This window comes from Triticum aestivum, chromosome 7B, assembly GCF_018294505.1.
Source record: "Triticum aestivum cultivar Chinese Spring chromosome 7B, IWGSC CS RefSeq v2.1, whole genome shotgun sequence".
Taxonomy (NCBI): domain Eukaryota; kingdom Viridiplantae; phylum Streptophyta; class Magnoliopsida; order Poales; family Poaceae; genus Triticum; species Triticum aestivum.
The window spans coordinates 561,195,223-561,211,271 of record NC_057813.1 but is presented as its reverse complement, the minus strand read 5'-3'; positions in this window follow the sequence as shown (position 1 = coordinate 561,211,271).

Genomic DNA, 16,049 nt, shown 5'->3' with positions numbered 1-16,049 from the left:
CTCAAGCAATTCAGTTGATAAACTGAAAGTGATAAAGAAAAACTTTTACAAACTCTGTTTGCTCTTGTTGTTGTAAACATGAAAAGCCAGCATTCAAGTTTCAACAAATATTATGAACTAACCATACTCACAATAACACTTGGGTCTCGCAATTACTCATATCAATAGCATAATCAGCTAGCGAGCAATAATAATAAAACTCAGATGACAACACTTTCTCAAAACAATCAGAACATGATGTAACAAAATGGTATCTCGCTAGCCCTTTCTGAGACTGCAAAACATAAATGCAGAGCACCTTTAAAGATCAAGGACTGACTAAACATTGTAATTCATGGTAAAAGAGATCCAGTCAAGTCATACACAATATGAACCAATAATAATTAACGCAAATGACAATGTGCTCTCCAGCGGGTGCTTTTAATAAGAAGGTGATGACTCAACATAAAAGTAAATAGATAGGCCCTTCGCAGAGGGAAGTAGGGATTTATAGAGGTGCCAGAGCTCGATTTTAAAATAGAGATTGAATAACATTTTGAGCGGCATACTTTCGCTGTCAATGCAACACCTATGAGATGGCTGTATCTTCCATACTACATGCATTATAGGCAGTTCCCAAATAGAATGGTAAAGGTTTATACTCCCCCAACCACCAACAAGCATCAATCCATGGCTTGCTTGAAACAACGAGTGCCTCCAACATACAACAGCCCTGGGGGAGTTTTGTTTAATTATTTTGATTTGCTTTGTTCTTTTGGATCATGGGACTGGGTATCCCGGTTACCGGCCCTTTCTCGTGAATGAGGAGCGGAGTCCACTCCTCTTGAGAATAACCCACCTAGCATGTAAGATATAGGCAACCCTAGTTGTAACATGAGCTGCTCGAGCATACAAAACAGAATTTCATTTGAAGGTTTGGAGTTTGGCACATACAAATTTACTTGGAACGGCAGGTAGATACCGCATATAGGTAGGTATAGTGGACTCATATGGAACAACTTTGGGGTTTAAGGAGTTTGGATGCACAAGCAGTATTCCCACTTAGTACAGGTGAAGGCTAGCAAAAGACTGGGAAGCAACCAACTGAGAGAGCGACAATAGTCGTAAGCATGCATTAAAATTAATTCACACCGAGTATAAGCATGAGTAGGATATAATCCACCATGAACTTAAATATCGTGAAGGCTATGTTGATTTGATTCAACTACATGCGTGAACATGTGCCAAGTCGAGTCACTCGATTCATTCAAAGGAGGATACCATCCCATCATACCACATCATAATCATTCTAATAGCATGTTGGCACGCAAGGTAAACCATTATAACTCATAGCTAATCAAGCATGGCACAAGTAACTATAATCTCTAAATGTCATTGCAAATATGTTTACTTCATAATAGCTGACTCAGGAACGATGAACTCATCATATTTACAAAAACAAGAGAGGTCGAGTTCATACCAGCTTTTATCATCCCAATAAGTCCATCATATATCGTCATTATTGCCTTTCACTTGCACGACCGAACGATGTGTATAATAATAAGAGTGTACGTGCATTGGACTAAGCTGGAATCTGCAAGCATTCAACTCAAGAGAGAAGACAAGTAATACGGGCTCTAAATTAAATAAACAATCATGCATATAAGATCCACTAAGCATTTTCAATATGGTCTTCTCGACCCCCAAAGGAAAGAAAAGAAAATAAAACTATTTACATGGGAAAGCTCCGAACAAGTAAAAGAAGAACGAGAAATCTTTTTGGGTTTTCATTTTAATTCCTACTACAGGCAAGGAAATTAAACTAACTATTTTTTTTGGTTTTTCTCAAGGTTTATCAAACACACAAGAAGAAAACTAGAAAAGGGAATTTAAACTAGCATGGATAATACAATGAAAGAGTATGAGCACCGACGACTAGTGTGTGAACATGAATGTAAAGTCGGTGAGAAACACGTACTCCCCCAAGCTTAGGCTTTTGGCCTAAGTTGGTTTAATACCAAGGATTGCCGCTACTCTCCCCGGTGTAATGAGAGGTGTAATCAGGATACCACTGGCTGGTCATCTCTGGATCCCATTGGACAGATGATGCACGATAAGGGTCCAGTTCAGGTTCCGGCTCAGGTTCAGGTTCTGGAGTAAAAGCCTAAGCTCGATGATTGTTCACCGCCTCTGGTGTAACGTAAAATTTTTCTGCAAGCAAATCAAACAACAGAGGCGCAGGCAAAATAATAATCTCAAAGTGTTTCTTATTGAATCTAAGTTTATACAAGAGCATCCTATCTTCGTTGTCAACAATAAACTTATGTGCTACCATGCTCTTGTAATCTAGAATGTGAGGAGGCAATATTGTCTCCTTTTCCTCATGGTGCCTAATGGGTATCTGAAAATGCCTAGCAAGACGTGCAGCATAGATACCTCCAAATATGGGGCCTTTTGTACGATTAAGGGCTAGCCGTTTAGCAACGACGACACCCATATTAAAACTATTATCTCCAAGCAAAGCATGTTGAAGAATGATAATATCAGGAACACTCAAGTTTCCACTATTCCCACGACCAATCAAGCATCTACTAGCGAATATGGCAAAGTAGCGTAAAACAGGAAAGTGTATGCTAGAGACTTTCGCTTCGGAACCCTTCTTTGGCTCCTCTACAACGATAATATTAACAAAGCCAGCCACATCTTCACGATGGGTTCCTCTAATTCTCCCTCATAAGGTATCCTACATACCGTGCAAAAATGACATAAAGACATTTCTTTGAACTCGTCATATAAATGAAATGATACTTTAGGCGGTGACTTCTTAGGATAAAAATAAAAGTTTTGCACGAAAGTATTGGTGAGTAAGAGATACTGATAGATTCGGTCATTGATGAAACCAGTGAGGCCTGCAGTCTCGATTAAATCATAAAAGTCTTCATGAATTCCAGCCTCTCTCAAGAAATCATCACATGGCCATTCACATGGTCGTACTTCCGCTAAGCGAGGAAGATTATACTTGGTTTTTTCCTTCTCTTTAGCTTGTTTTTCCTGGGAGCTTTGGCTAGAAGAGCCCCTCAAAAGTTTCCTCAACATTTTCTGAAAATTTCTGAAATTTTAGTAACTTCAAAATAAAAGTGCATAAAACCAAATAAGATTGATAGCAACTACTCCTACAAGTGCCTAGAGCCCATATCATGCATTGGAATTACTTGGAACCTCAAAAATGTAACATGCAAGCTCAAGAACATGGTCACCTAAGCAGAAAAAATTTGCAATGAATAAAGCACTAGAACAAAAACTAATTAGACCAATGGAGGAGTCACATACCAAGCAACAATCTCCCAAAGCAGTTTTGTGAATGGAGCTTTGAGCTAAGAGATCGAAAATCGCAGCAAAACGAGCTAGAACTTGTGCTTGAGCTGGATGGGGATTTTTTGGGTAGAATATGAAGTGTGTGGGTGCTGGAATAAGTGGAGGGGAGCCACCAGGGGCCCACGAGACAGGGGGCGCACCCTACAGGGGGGCGCGCCCTCCTCTCTCGTGGCCTGGTGCTTGCCCCTCCTGCAGTGTTTTTAGTGCCTAAAATCCTCAAATATTCCAGAAAAAATTATACTAAATTTGCAAGGCATTTGGAGCACTTTTATTTTCGGACTATTTTTTAATGCACAGATAATTCAGAAAACAGACGGATAATACTAATTTTCCTTTATTTATTCTAAAAACCAGAAAGTAAAAAGAGGGTACACAAGGTTGTGCCTTCTAGTTTCATCCATCTCGTGGTCATCAAAATGAACCCACTAACAAGGTTGATCAAGTCTTGTTAACAAACTCATTTCGAATAACATGGAACCGGAGAAATTTCGAATAACACTAAGTTACCTCAACGGGGATATGAAAATCCCCAACAATAAGAATATCATACTTTTTCTTGACAGTAGGTAGGGGAAATTCAAAACCTCCAAAAGTAATAGTTGGAACTTTTTCAATAGAATTGATGCGATGAACTTGAGATTATTTCCTCAGAAAGTGTACCGTATGCTCATTGCCATTAACATGAAAAGTGACATTGCCTTTGTTGCAATCAATAACAGCCCCTGCAGTATTAAGAAAAGGTCTACCAAGGATAATAGACATACTATCGTCCTTAGGAATATCAAGAATAACAAAGTCCATTAAGATAGTGACATTTGCAACCACAACAAGCACATCCTCACAAATACCGACAGGTACATCAGTTGATTTATCAGCCATTTGCAAAGATATTTCAGTAGGTGTCAACTTATTCAATTCAAGTCTACGATATAAAGAGAGAGGCATAACACTAACACCGGCTCCAAGATCACATAAAGCATTTCTAACATAATTTCTTTTAATGGAGCATTGTATAGTTGGCACACCCGGATCTCCAAGTTTCTTTGGTATTCCACCCTTAAAAGTGTAATTAGCAAGCATGGTGGAAATTTCAGCTTCCGGTATCTTTCTTTTATTTGTGATGATATCCTTCATATACTTAGCATAAGGATTTACTTTAAGCATATCAGTTAAGCGCATACGTAAGAAAATAGGTCTAATCATTTCAGCAAAGCGCTCAAAATCCTCATCATCCTTTGACTTGGATGGTTTAGGAGGAAAGGGCATGGGTTTCTGAACCCATGGTTCTCTTTGTTTACAGTGCTTCCTAGCAACAAAATCTCTCTTATCACAACGTTGATTCTTTGATTGTGGGTTATCAAGATCAACAACAGGTTCAATCTCTACATCATTGTTATTACTAGGTTGAGCATCTACATGAACATCATTATTAGCATTATCATCAGGTTCATGTTCATCTCCGGATTGTTTTTCAGCATTAGAGATAGAAGTATCATTGGGATTCTCAAGTGTTTCTACATTAGGTTCACTAGAAGTTTGCAAAGTCCTATCATTCTTCTTTTTCTTCTTCTTAGAAGAACTAGGAACATCTAGATTATTATTCTGAGAATCTTGTTTAATTCTTTTAGGGTGGCCTTCAGGATACGAAAGTTCCTGAGTCATTCTACCAGTTCTAGTAGCCATTCTAACGGCAAAGTCATTTTTATTATTCAACTCATCAAGCAAATCATTTTGAGCTTTGAGTACTTGCTCGGCTTGAGTAGCAACCATAGAAGCATATTTTCTAATGCGGTGAAGTTCATCTTTAACTCTAGCCAGATTATCACCTACGCGTCCTATCTCGAAAGCATTATTCTTTAACTCTCTACCAACATAAGCATTAAAACTTTCTTGTCTAGCCATAAAGTCATCAAATTCATCCAAGCATGGGCTATGAAATTTAGTAGACGGTATTTCAACTTTATCATATCTATAGAGAGAATTTACCTTTACTACCTGTGTCAGGTTATCAAGACAATGTGGTTCTTCAGGCGGTAAATTAAGACCATGTATTTCTTCAATAGGTGGTAAATTCTTAACATCTTCAGCTTTAATACCTTTTTCTTTCATTGATTTCTTTGCCTCTTGCATATCTTCAGGACTGAGAAATAAAACACCTCTCTTCTTCGGAGTGGGTTTAGGAATAGGCTCAAGAGTTGGCTCAATTGGTTCAGGAATTACTTCAGGAACTGGCTCGGGAAGAGTCCAATTATTTTCATTAGTCAACATATTATTCAATAATATTTCAGCTTCGTCGACTGTTCTTTCCCTGAAAACACAACCAGCACAACTATCCAAGTGGTCCTTGGAAGCATCGATTAGTCCATTATAAAAGATATCAAGTATTTCATTTTTCTTAAGAGGATGATCAAGCAAAGCATTAAGTAACTGGAGAAGCCTCCCCCAAGCTTGTGGGAGACTATCTTCTTTGATTTGCACAAAATTATATATTTCCCGCAAGGCAGCTTGTTTCTTATGAGCAGGGAAATATTTAGCAGAGAAGTAATAAATCATAACCTGGGGACTATGCACACAACCAGGAGCAAGAGAATTATACCAAGTCTTAGCATCACCCTTTAATGAGAACGGAAATATCTTAAGGATGTATAAATAGCGATACTTCTCATCATGAGTAAACAGGGTGTCTATATCATTCAACTTGGTAAGATGTGCCACTACAGTTTCAAATTCAAGGCCATAGAAAGGATCAGATTCAACTAAAGTAATAATATCAGGATCAACAGAGAATTCATAATCCTTATCAGTAACACAGATAGGTGAAGTAGCAAAAGTAGGATCGGGTTTCATTCTAGCATTAAGAGACTGTTGCTTCCATTTAGTTAATAATTTCTTAAGATCATTTCTATCATTGCAAGCAAGAATTTCCATAGCAACTGCTTCATTCATAACATAACCCTTAGGAACAACAGGTAATACATAATCATTGGGGGAACGTTCATCATCACTATCATCAATAATAGGTTCTTCAATATTTTCATTCCCTCTAACTCTAGCAAGTTGTTCATCTAGAAATTCACCTAATGGAAAGGTAGTATCACGCACAGAAGTAGTTTCATCATGCATAGCAAAAGTGGCATCATCAATAACATGTGACATATCAGAATTCATAGCAGTAGCAGGTTTAGGTGTCGCAAGCCTACTAATAACGGAAGGAGAATCTAGTGCAGAGCTAGATGGCAGTTCCTTACCTCCCCTCGTACTTGAGGGCAAAATCTTGGTCTTAGTGTCTTTCAAGTTCTTCATAGTGATCAACAGACATAAATCCCAAGTGACTCAGAGAATAGAGCTATGCTCCCCGGCAACGGCGCCAGAAATTAGTCTTGATAACCCACAAGTATAGGGGATCGCAACAGCTTGCGAGGATAGAGTATTCAATCCAAATTTATTGATTCGACACAAGGGGAGCCAAAGAATATTCTTGAGTATTAGCAGTTGAGTTGTCAATTCAACCACACCTGGATAACTTAGTATCTGCAGCAAAGTATTTAGTAGCAAAAGTGGTATGATAGTAATGGTAATAGTAGCAACAGTAAAGATAAATGTTTTTGAGTTTTTGTAGTAGTTGTAACAGTAGCAATGGAAAAGTAAATAAGCGAAGAACAATATATGAAAAGCTCGTAGGCAATGGATCAGTGATGGATAATTATGTCGGATGCGATTACTCATGCAGTAGTTATAACATAGGGTGATATAGAACTAGCTCCAATTCATCAATGTAATGTAGGCATGTATTCCGTAAATAGTCATACATGCTTATGGAAAAGAACTTGCATGACATCTTTTGTCCTACCCTCCCGTGGCAGCGGGGTCCTAGCGGAAACTAAGGGATATTAAGGCCTCCTTTTAATAGAGAACCGGACCAAAGCATTAACACATGGTGAATACATGAACTCCTCAAACTACGGTCATCACCGAGAAGTATCCTGATTATTGTCACTTCAGGGTTGTCGGATCATAACACATAATAGGTGACTATATACTTGCAAGATAGGATCAAGAAAACACATATATTCATGAAAACATAATAGGTTCAGATCTGAAATCATGGCACTCGGGCCCTAGTGACAAGCATTAAGCATAGCAAAGTCATAGCAACATCAATCTCAGAACATAGTGGATACTAGGGATCAAACCCTAACAAAACTAACTTGATTACATGGTAAATCTCATCCAACCCATCACCGTCCAGCAAGCCTACAATGGAATTACTCACGCACGGCGGTGAGCATCATGAAATTGGTGATGGACGATGGTTGATGATGACGACAGCGACGAATCCCCCTCTCCGGAGCCCCAAACATACTCCAGATCAGCCCTCCCGAGAGAGATTAGGGCTTGGCGGCGGCTCCGTGTCGTAAAACACAATGAAACTTTCTCTCTAATTTTTTTCTCCGCGAGATGGAAGATATAGAGTTGGAGTTGAGGTCGGTGGAGGTCCAGGGGGCCCACGAGATAGGAGGGCGTGCCCTACAGGGGGGGGCGCCCCCCTGTCTCGTGGACAGGCCCTGGGCCCCCTGGTGTATTTCTTTCGCCTAGAAATTCTTATTAATTCCAAAAAGTGCCTCCGTGGATTTGCAGGTCATTCCGAGAACTTTTCTTTTCTACACATAAAACAACATCATGGCAGTTCTGCTGAAAACAACGTCAGTCCGGGTTAGTTTCATTCAAATCATGCAAGTTAGAGTCCAAAACAAGGGCAAAAGTGTTTGGAAAAGTAGATACGTTGGAGATGTATCAGTGTCTGAATACCTTCGTACAATATATCAATCTTTATGTCTCGACCATTTCGAGACTCCTCGTCATGTCCGTGATCTCATCCGGGACTCCGAGCAATCTTCAATCATCAAAAACACATAACTCATAATACAAATCATCATTGAACATTAAGCGTGCGGACCCTACGGGTTCGAGAACTATGTAGACATGATCGAGACACATATCCAATCAATAACCAATAGCGGAACCAGGATGCTCATATTGGCTCCTACATATTCCACGAAGATCTTTATCGGTCAAACCACACAACAAAATACATTGTTCTCTTTGTCATCGGTATGTTACTTTCCCGAGATTCGATCGTCGGTATCATCATACCTAGTTCAATCTCATTGCCAGCAAGTCTCTTTACTCGTTCCGTAATGCTTCATCCCATAACTAACTCATTAGTCACATTGCTTACAAGGCCTATAGTGATGAGCATTACCGAGAGGGCCTAGAGATACATCTTCGATACACGGAGTGACAAATCCTAATCTTGATCTATGCCAACCCAACAAACACCTTCGGAGACACCTGTAGAGAATCTTTATAATTACCCAGTTACATTGTGATGTTTGATAGCACACAAGGTGTTCCTCTAGTATTCGCGATTTGCATATGATCATAGTTAGAGGAACATGTATAAGGCATGAAGAACGCAATAGCAATAAAACTGTAACGACCATAATGCTAAGCTAACGGATGAGTCTTGTCCATCACATCATTCTCTAATGATGTGATCCCGTTCATCAAATGACAACACATGTCTATTGTTAGGAAACATAACCATCTTTGATTAACGAGCTAGTCAAGTAGAGGCATACTAGGGACACTATGTATTGTCTATGTATTCACACATGTACTAAGTTTATGGTTAATACAATTCTAGCATGAATAATAAACATTTATCATGATATAAGGAGATATAAATAACAACTTTATTATTGCCTCTAGGGCATATTTCCTTCAGTATCCCACTTGCATTAGAGTCAATAATCTAGATTACAATGTAATGATTCTAACACCCATGGAGTCTTGGTGTTGATCATGTTTTCCTCGTGGAAGAGTCTTATTCAATGGGTCTTCAACATCCAGATCCGTATGTATCTTGCAAATCTCTATGTCTCCATCCTTTACTTGATGGCGAATGGATTTGAAGCGTCTCTTAATGTGCTTGGTTCTCTTGTGAAATCTGGATTCCTTTGCCAAGGCAATTGCTCCAGTATTGTCGCAAAAGTTTTCATTGGACCCGATGCACTAGGTATAATACCTAGATCGGATATGAACTCCTTCATCCAGACTCCTTCATTTGCTACTTCCGAAGCAGCTATGTACTCTGCTTCACACGTAGATCCCGCCACGACGCTCTGCGTGGAACTGCACCAACTGACAGCTCTACCATTCAATATAAATATGTATCTGGTTTGTGACTTAGAGTCATCCAGATCAGTGTCAAAGCTTGCATCAACGTAACCATTTACGACAAGCTCTTTGTCACCTCCATAAACGAGAAACATATCCTTAGTCCTTTTCAGGTATTCAGGATGTTCTTGACCGCAGTCCAGTGATCCACTCCTGGATTACTTTGATACCTCTGAAAGTGCGTTATATCGACTAGAGGGGGGTGAATAGGCGATTTTTATGAATTCTTCACTGAGGAATTTGCCAGTGAGGAAATACCTTAGCGAAGAACTACTAGCAGCGAAATAACTACTCAGAAGTAAGCATAACAGGATACAGACTTAGTCATCATGATGAAATGAAGACAAGCACAGAGTACAGAAAGCGTAAACACAAGATATCACAAGATGAAGACAAACAGACTGAAGAAATTGAACTGAGGAAATTGAGAAAGTCTTCAGTCAAAGTCTTCAAACACAGATATGAACAATTACTCAACACAGTAATGAGGAAATGAAAGAGTTGAGGAAATAGAACCAATAAGGTTGGTGAGGACAATGATTTGTTCGACCAGTTCCAACTGCTGTCTCAGTTGTATGTCTGGTTGGAGCGGCTGAGTATTTAAACTCGAGGACACGCAGTCCCGGACACCCAGTCGCTGAGCATGCAGCTCAGGACACCAAGTCCTCACCGTATTCTCCTTAAACTAAGATCACATAGATCTCGTCCAATCACTCATGGTAAGTCTTCAGGCGACTTCCAAACCTTCACATACTCGGTCACTTGGCAATCCACAATTCCTCTTGGATGCTCTAGACCATGACGCCTAATCGTCTGGAAGAAGCACAGTCTTCAAAGGTAACAAGCATCGGATCCACGCAGGATCAATCTCTTCAGTGATGCTCAATCACTTTGGGGTTTGTAGGTGTTTGGGTTTGGGATTTTTCCTCACTCGATGATTTTCGCTCAAAGTCCTCAGAGGATGGGTTGCTCTCAAATGACAAGTGTCAGTTTCTCTCGGAGCAGCCAACCAACTAGTGGTTGTAGGGGGCGGCTATTTATAGCCTAAGGACCAGCCCGACATGATAAGACATAAATGCCCTTGTCTGATATGACCATTAGGTGGATAAGATATTTTGGGACAGCTGGCGCGCAACACAGCAATGGTCAGAAATTTGACTCTCAAATTCCTCAGGGCTATCATGTTCCTCACTGTGTAGGCAATCCGCACTGGCGAATTCCTAACTCCTCAGTTAGAAAAAATTCCTCAGCGACCAGAAGAACTTCGTCTCTGTCACTGAAGAAATGACTGAACTGTATGAGATTTCCAAAGGCTTCACTCGAAGGGTTTGGTAGGTGTAGGATTTTGAGTTGAGTATCACATGGAAATTTCTCCTTAGTATTTCCTCGACACCCTTTAACAGTACGGTGTTTCCTATGACTCAAGAAAGAGAAAAACAAAACTATGAAAACGAAAGTCTTCAAGCTTCATATTCCTCGCATGAATATCAAGTCTTCACGGATACACCAATTTCTTCACTTTCAAAGTCTTCATGAAAGTCTTCAGAAATACCAAAGTCTTCAGTCGAAGATATACATTTTTAGGGGTCGACTTTCCCTGTAAATATCAAACTCCTCATAGACTTATAGACCTGTGTACACTCACAAACGCATTAGTCCCTTAACCTATAAGTCTTCAATACACCAAAATCACTAAGAGGCACTAGATGCACTTACAATCTCCCCCTTTTTTGGTGATTGATGACAATATAGGTTAAGTTGTCAACGGGGATAAACATATGAAGTGTAAGTACTGATATTGAGGAATTTGATTGCAAGATATAGAAGAACTCCCCCTGAAGATGTGCATAGTGAGGAATTTGCTTTTGAAGCAATGCACACTTGAAGAGTTGAATCATGGAGATCTCCCCCTATATCTTGTAATTCATACACGCATTTGACATATAATATGAAGAATTTGAAATGCATGATGAAATATGGTGCTTGATGAAATTCAGCATGCATGCAATAATATTAATGAGGAACAAGCATGCAGAATGACATATCGAGAGTATCAAAGCATAGTGCATCGAAAGTATCAGGGCACCATCGGGTTTAAGATTACAACTCGATCCAATAAAGTTTTAGAAGAACGAGAGTTGTAACTTAACAAAAAAAACGCCCATATAATAGACCCGCTTGAAGACTAACTCACATTTCTCCCCCTTTGTCATCGAATGACCAAAAGGATCGAAACTGAGGACTAACGCCCCTGAAGAATTATCAAGTCGATGGAGGAGCGCCAGCGTTGTTGGGGTCGGTTGTTGTAGTAGGGCCTGCCGCAGTATCGTCCAAGTCTTCATTTTCATCAGTCTCGCGTGATGAAGAATAGGAGCTGGCCACCAAGGAAGGAACTTTGACCTTCTTGAATTTCTTTGGTGGAGGTGCAGACCAGTCAAATTCTTCCTTGAGTCCCATATTCTTCAGATCTGCAGCGTTGTAGACATGAGAGAGAATAGCCCAAGTACGGTTGAAGGTTTCATGGAGGTAGTATTGGTTTTTTTCACTACATTGTGTGTTGAGGTCATGTTGTGAAGAATTGAACCAAACTGACGCTTGACCCATTTATGATTGCGATCAACCTTCTGATGAAGAGTGAGGAGTAACTCACGATCAGTCATCACCCTGGGAGCTGTGGCTTGAGGATTTTGCTTGGCGGCAGAGTCATGTGTGGCAGAGTCATCATTGGTGGAGTAGGATGCAGCCTTGCGAAATTGACCATCCAATGGACGAATGCCTTCATCTATCACAGCAGTTGCCTTGCCTTTGTCATCAGCTGAGGAATATGACCGTTTGAGGACTTCAATCAGAGGCAAGTAGCTGCCATGGTTCAAAGTGTTAGCTTTGTAATTCAGTGAAGCCCTTGTCCTGATGAATCTCATAATCCATGGTGCGTAAGGCTTCAGCTCAAATGGTGACATAGCAATATTTGCCAGAGTCCTCATGAAGAAATCATGGAAGTTTACGGGAACGCCATGAATGATATTGAAAAGCATGTTCTTCATGATGCCAACGACCTCTTCGTCATTTGAGTCGCGGCCTTTGATAGGACTCATTGTCTTCGACAGAATGCGATAGACAGTCCGGGGCACATATAGTAATTCCTTGACAAGGAATTTGGTTCAAGGAGCCTGCCCTGGCTTCAATGGCTTCATCAGCACTTGCATGAAATGATTTGAAAGTTCAGGTTCACTGTAGACACAACGAGCACCGTCAAGGGGAGGACTGAGTGAGAGGGCACAAAGCAATTCAGTTGCTGGTGCCTTGTAGTGAGTATTTTCTGACATCCAGCCCAACACCCATGAATTCACATCTTCAGAGTTCCCTGTGATGTGCAGCGTTGCATAGAATTGAAGAATGAGTTCTTCATTCCAGTCAAAGATGTCAATGCAGAAATTTAACAGTCCAGCATCGTGAAGAACACTGAGGACTGGCTCGAAGCACGGCAGAGACTCCATGTCTACATGAGGAATGTGTTCATGATCAAAGACTTTGTCTTTGTTGAACAATACCGAGGAATAGAAATTTGCTTGACTTGCTGTCCAGAAATGCCTCTTCCTTATGCGAGCAGAGTCATAGGGGTTATTGTCAGTGAAGAACACATGCTCGCTGAAGAAATCTTCAGCCTTGAACTTTTGCTTCTTTGAGAATGGATTCGTTGGCTTGGTCACTGGAGTGTCAGTGAGTTGCATCACAACCTCTGGAATCGCAATCTCAGGTTCTTCAGGCTGAGGAATTTCTGGTTCCTCTTCAGTAGCAGGCTGCGTGTTTAAGGGTTCAATGACAGCAGCTTCTTCAGCACTAGCGGCTGGAATGTCTTCATGTACAGACGAAGTGGGATGAGTTTCTTCAGAGTCCATTTGAACAGTTGGTGCAGGGGACTGAGGTATTTGTTGAAGTGGGGTGAAGGGTGGAGTATTGGGGTGCTGACTTTCCCAAAAGTCATCATTCACCACTGGCGCTGTGCAGCCAATGTCCACGTCTTTATCTTCAATTTGTTCAACGCCAGCCTCTTCAGCTGTGAACTGAGGCATTTGCGAGGAAGCAACAGGTGTTGAAGGGATCGCATCCACTTCAATTTCTTCATCAACCTGCTCTGACGAAGCAGCGGATTGAGGTTCTTCATTAGATCCGCTTGGGATCACATATTCCTCACCAAAAGGAACAAGGTCCTTTGATGACATGGTGGAAATTGGAACAACATCAATTGGATTTTCAATAGAGCTTGTCAGAGGCTTCATCTTCTTTGGAGCTGAAGATTCTGAAGCACTGGATGCTTTCCTTTTCTTCACTGCAGCTCGCTCTGCAGCCTTGGTCTTGCTCACATCTGATGCAGATGTAAGAATAGGAGTTGGTGTATGCGCAGGAGGAGCTGAGGAATCTGGTTGAATTTCCTCAGGCGCAACTGATGCAGTTGCCCTGACATTTTCAGTTTCTTCAGGCGCACCACTAGTGGATGCCCTGACAATTTCTTCAGCGGCTGGAATGGAGTCATCAGCCGTGGAACTAGCATTTTCTTCAACAGCCTGAATGTCATCAGCGGTATTGGCATGTTCTTCAGTTGGCTGAGCAGATGCTTCAGCATGAGGAATTTCTTATTGCGATGGGGCTGCAACATTTGTGAATTTCTCAGTCAGTTTCACAAACCTGACTTTGGCTCCTTGCCAATCAGCATAGTAAGCATTGAAGTCATTGCTGAGGGTTTTGATTTCAGCTTGGATCTTGAGGAGTTCATCAAGTGTCATATTGACAACGTTATTCTTCAGGAATTTCTCCTTTCTGAACTGAGTCTTCTTGATTTTCCTGGCCTTCTCAAATTTCCATTTCTCTTCAGTGATGAAATGGGTCAGCATGTGAGTTTGACCAGGAGTCAACTTGAAATCAGGCATAGGAGTATTTGGATCCTTGTGCCAGAGATCAATGTAATCAAGGATCGCCCTTGGATCCAAAAGCAGTGGCACATTTGTGCCTTTGGCTCTAGCGGCCCTTTCTTGTCGGTCTCTGATGATTTCTGCAAGTTCATCGTCATCAGCTTCATCGTCAGATGGCACGTGGAAAGCAACATGTTTCTTCTTCGAACTAGGCCGAGTACCTCATCCAGCCATTGCCTTAGTCTTCAACAGAGTGGGGCCTGATGAAGATTTTGGTGCAGCTGAGGAACTTGCTGAGGCACCGGAGGCAATAGAGATGCATGTTGTCCTTTGGCATGTATCCAGATGTACAGGTGTTGAGGACTTTGCCGGAGTAGCTGAGGACTTTGGAGGAGGAGCAGTAGTTGGTACAGGCCGTGAGGGCTTTGAAGATTCTGGCCGTGAGGGCATTGCTGAGGAACTTGGCCGTGAGGGCATAGTTGGTGAAGCACTTGGCTTATGAGCAGGCTTCTTTGCCATTGATTATCTTGTCTTAACAGAGGCCTCAGTGGCAGCAGCAGCAGCAGAGTCTTCATTGAATTTCCTTACTGCTTCTTTGTCTTGTCTTGCCAACTTAGCTTGGCATTTGGCCCATTCTTCAGGAAAATACTCACCACGCTTGATGCTGGTGGGGTCAGCCTTTTGGCCTGGTGCCAATGGAGCTCTTGGGCATGGATGATTAAGTGCGAATTTCTTCATATACTTTGGAGTCACATATCTGTACTCCCTTCATTCTCTTGCCCATCTCCGTTCAATCTTCTATATGCACACCTTGTGCTGAGTTTTGGTTTCTTTTCCATTCTTAGCCTCATCAGGTGTGCAATAATCAGCATAGAGGTCCTCAGGGATTTCAAAAGCAGTCATGACCTCTAGCTTCTTTCATCCTTTCTGTGGCCTCTTACCATCAGCCATATTCTTCAGATGAGGAATTTGAACAATTGAATTTTCTGAAGAAGTGTGCAACTTTTCTTCGAGGAACGCTGCAAATGAGTTAAGTTGATGAGAACCTAGTGATTCAGCAGCGGACATGAGTACCTGTGAACAGAGTATAGTTGCGAGGAATTTGGAGAGGTCATATGCGTTCTCAGAAGGTTTTTCAAAAAGAACAAGTTTGAGGAATTTAACCAAATGAGCCTTGAAGAATTTCACTAAGCGTTCTTTGTCTTAGGTTCTAGAGTTGTATAGATCGAAGATCCACACAATTGAGGAATCTTGAAGAAAAACGATGCTTAGATAAACAAATCAAGAGCAGATGACTAGTGAGGTGTTTTTGTGTGTGAGGATTTGAAGAATAAAACACCTTTGAAGATTTTGTTGTGAAATTTTGAATCAAAAGGGGTAGTAAATGTAACTTTTAATTACCCTTTGTGAAGAACATGACGAACTGAGAAGCAGAACAGTGAAGTTCGTCGGTGTAGATCTTCCACACCCCAACTTGGCGGAGGAAGACAGCTACGGCAGCGGCGGAGTGAAGATTTCCGCGGTCGGCGCGAGTACGATGGCGAC